At 34.9% G+C, this 3,763-nt stretch overlaps 1 long non-coding RNA gene across 1 annotated transcript; it reads right to left on the bottom strand.

Moving 5' to 3' along the window:
- Positions 1-301: 301 nt before the first annotated feature.
- Positions 302-3,022, bottom strand: LOC138403419 (uncharacterized). Its single transcript, XR_011237692.1, has 2 exons — positions 1,944-3,022; positions 302-1,900 (listed from the first exon to the last, which is right to left on the bottom strand). It is a non-coding gene; the product is annotated as an uncharacterized lncRNA (long non-coding RNA).
- Between the last annotated feature and the right edge of the window lie 741 nt (positions 3,023-3,763).

The following is a 3,763-nucleotide window of genomic DNA, read 5'->3' as shown; positions in this document are numbered from 1 at the left end:
CCTGCAAGTGTTGATGCAGCCTAAGACGGAGAGCGTATGCCTAGAAGATGCCCTATTCACTTTTGACTTGAAGTGAAACTCAATTTAAATTTTTATCAAAAAATTACGTTTGAGTCTTATTTCCACTCAATTCCGTAGGAATGCGTTGTGCGTGATTGTTTTTGGCATTTGTCAGAAATCAAGATTAGGAGATGTTTCTGAAATTGACCATATCGTGTCCTTTTAATGTATCTGTCTAAGATTTCTGCGATCATAGAAACGTGACTTATTAAAAGAAAAGGGAAAACATTAATAAAAACCGTTCAACAAAAATAGCGTTTATTTAACAGAACTTGAACAAAATAAACTATTATTACTGAACACTTGAACTTTTTGTAAACTTTTGAAAAATAAAAGAAAATGTCTTCTGAACGAATATTGCTCTGCAATAAGATTGTTCAAAAACGCACAAAAATGATTCGTGTAAGAATCGAATTGTACATATTTAACCTTAATTAGTATTTTTAAATTAATAACTACACGAAAATCAGTGTCATATACTTTACCTACCTTGCAAAGGTTCATGTCTTGACGAGCCATTCGAAGTTAACTAGCAAAATGATAAACCGCATAACTTGACAAGCGATGTATTATACGGCCATGTAAAATGAGATACATTTTTAAAGCAATGACATATTAAAAACAGATATATTTCGTTTTAGTCGTTTTAAACTATATGTGAATGTTTTGTGAATCATTTAGTTAATGCTTGATTTCTGTCAAAAATATTTCATAGAACGTATAATAACAGCCCTATTCTTTTAGAACAGTCATTAGCTAACGCCTGATCCATGCCGATACGAAAGTGTGTCTGTCTGTCTACTAGCTTTTCACGGCACATCCATTCAACCGATTTTGACGAAAATTGGTACAGAGATCCAATCTTGAAGCTTGCATCCACAAACGGGCATATACAACACATAGGAAAATTTTTATGCATGAACCTAATTCCACGCGGACGAAGTCGCGGGCATCATCTAGTTTAGATTATTTGGTGAAATCGGGTCTTAACAAAATTAAGTTAAGGTTTTTGGGTCTTAAGTGTAACTTTGACAAACTAACTAAATATACTTACTCGCAATAAAAGCGTACGCAAGAAGTATATTTACGTCGAATTTTCGTCAAGACAAAGGTAGCTCTAAAAGTAGACGTTTATGTAAAACCTAGCTAAATATATCTTCGAAGTTACAAAAATATATTGAACTTCTATCTTCAATGACCTAGTCATTTCATATTCACCCTCCTATTATATTAATTATAACATTAAAATAAAATAAAATTGTATTTACACTTATTTTAAAATGTTATCTCAAATCAATTGCGTCGAATAACGTCCATATAAAAAAAGAATATCATTGTTTTTATTTACAATCTGTACAGACACTTATTTTCTTTTACAATTTTTCCTTTATTGAGTAAATTGTTATTACAATTCTGCGAACATAAAAGTAAATTTATCAACGGTTCTATTATAAATAATACATAATTTATAACAATATTATAAGATTTCTAGTTACTTGTAAAATGGATTTTAATGTGTAACCCCGAACAAATTTGAGAATATAATCTATAGCGATGTATCATGTAAAACAGTAACATCCTACCCGAATGCCAAATATATTATAACTATGTTATATAAAGACTGTTTTACATCTGAGCAACAGCATGCGACAATGCGGCATGCTACAAATGAAAACATTAATTTCGCGGCCTTAAGCAGCATGCGGCAGTCTATTTTGTGAGTACAAAAAGGACGTCAAATGTTTATGACGTCACATCTCCGGGTCACAGTTCAAAATCAGCGTCATGAGTTATATACGTGTTACCGCATATGCATTTTTTATCATGACATTACGCTGAGCTGTAACACCAATTTGAGGTGGTGTCAAGGATGAAAATGTTACATTTATATGCTTTGTTTTTATCTGTGACACCAACAACAAATAAATGCATTTTCATTCTTTTTTTCTTTCTATGTATTTCATACAAGCTGCCATACTAAGCGAGCGTTTTGACGCTTGGTAAAAAGTTGCTAGTTTGACTAGTAAACATTATCTCTATTGGAATATTATAGTAAGACGATTCTTGCTACATTTTAAATTATTGTAGCATGCAGCCCTGTGGCATATCCCAAAGTTGCATTGTGTTGATCTGGCGTTAAACGGTCATATTAATAGCCAAACGGACATACACACAAAAATTTTATTTCGGTTGGTTTATATGTGTCTATTCGTATTGTCTTCTCGATATATAAAAAAAAAATACTACATACTGCAGTTAAACTAAACAGGAAAGCATAAAAATGCATATTTACAGCATGACCAGAAAAATAAAATACCTCGCCCATTGACTTACATATTACTTATGCACAGGGCCATTGAACAAACAAAATGTCACCGACTCAGTGGTGCTTTAGCAGCAATGCAACCTCAGTGACGTCTGGATTTCAAACGGGTCGTTCATTAGTATCTAAGAGGTGGCGCTGATTTATTTGGTTCCAAAACCGTGAAAAATTTTGTTCGCTTAACCATATCTTGTGATTTATATCGATGACCTCGCCATATTGCGGAAAACCCGTGGAACTAATTTATACAAGAGCGTAGACCATATACTAGTGGCGCCCTCAAAGCAAGTTTTGATCTACTAATTGCAGTATGGGGTTGTAACATTATTGTTTTAATATTATACTTTGTGTTGTACTGGAATGATTAGGTAATAAATTTTTATTTATTGGATTAGATATTTATATATTAAGTAAAACCTTAGCATAGCGTACCATTAAAGCCGGTTACGCACTCATCCCATCCGAGTCCGTGAAATTACGTTCCGAAATAGTCATAGAACCACATATTTATGATGGGGTGATAGCTTAATACATATGACGTAGATATTTTTTATATCCGTATTTTCACGGATTCGGGTCGGATGGGTGCGTGATCGCTCTAATAGTTCGCGATACTGTTCGTTATCAGCTATCTCTTATTATCTTTCCATTGGCTGATTACGATAAATGTCTGTCAGAAGATGTATGGCCGATCAATGCAAGGATCAAGATCTGGACTAATTTTCTTAAATCTTCAGGAAACTCGGGCAACCTGGAAGCCAGGCGTCAGCCCTTTCGTAACCCAAACTAACAGCAGCATGGATAGCTCAAGAAACCATGCTGCCTTTAACATCTTGTACCAAAATGTTCGCGGTCTTAAAACAAAAACAAAAACTTGGACTATGAATCTTCTGTTGCAAGCTTGTGACATAGTAGCTGTTACGGAGTCATTTCTCGACAAAACCGTTGAAGACGCAGAAATAGCCAACGGCAACTGGAGCGTATTGCGCCGTGACAGAGGCTCGCCGTGCGGTGGCGTCCTGATCGTAGCTCGTCCCGGTATACTTATACAACGACGACGTGAGTTTGAAACCGATAATGGTGAAGATCTATGGGTTTCATGTAACATACAGGGTCGATCTATGTTTATATGTGTCGTTTACTTAAAACCCAGTGCCTCCGACGAAGACTACATGAACTTGTTCTGTAAAATAGAAAGCTTTATTCTTGAATTAAAGGGATCAGTGGTAATCTTGGGAGATTTAAACTTGAACAGTGCGTCCTCCAACATAGTTCATTATTACTCCTATTTTGTATCTCTCTGTGGCTTATCCGAAAGAAATAACATTGTAAACTCTCACGGGAGTATTCTAGATGTAGTACTTGTCCAAGAACGTGTTG

Source organism: Maniola hyperantus, chromosome 16, assembly GCF_902806685.2.
Source record: "Maniola hyperantus chromosome 16, iAphHyp1.2, whole genome shotgun sequence".
Taxonomy (NCBI): Eukaryota; Metazoa; Arthropoda; class Insecta; order Lepidoptera; family Nymphalidae; genus Maniola; species Maniola hyperantus.
Note: the sequence above shows the minus strand (reverse complement) of the source record. Positions and strands in the feature narration are given on the sequence as shown.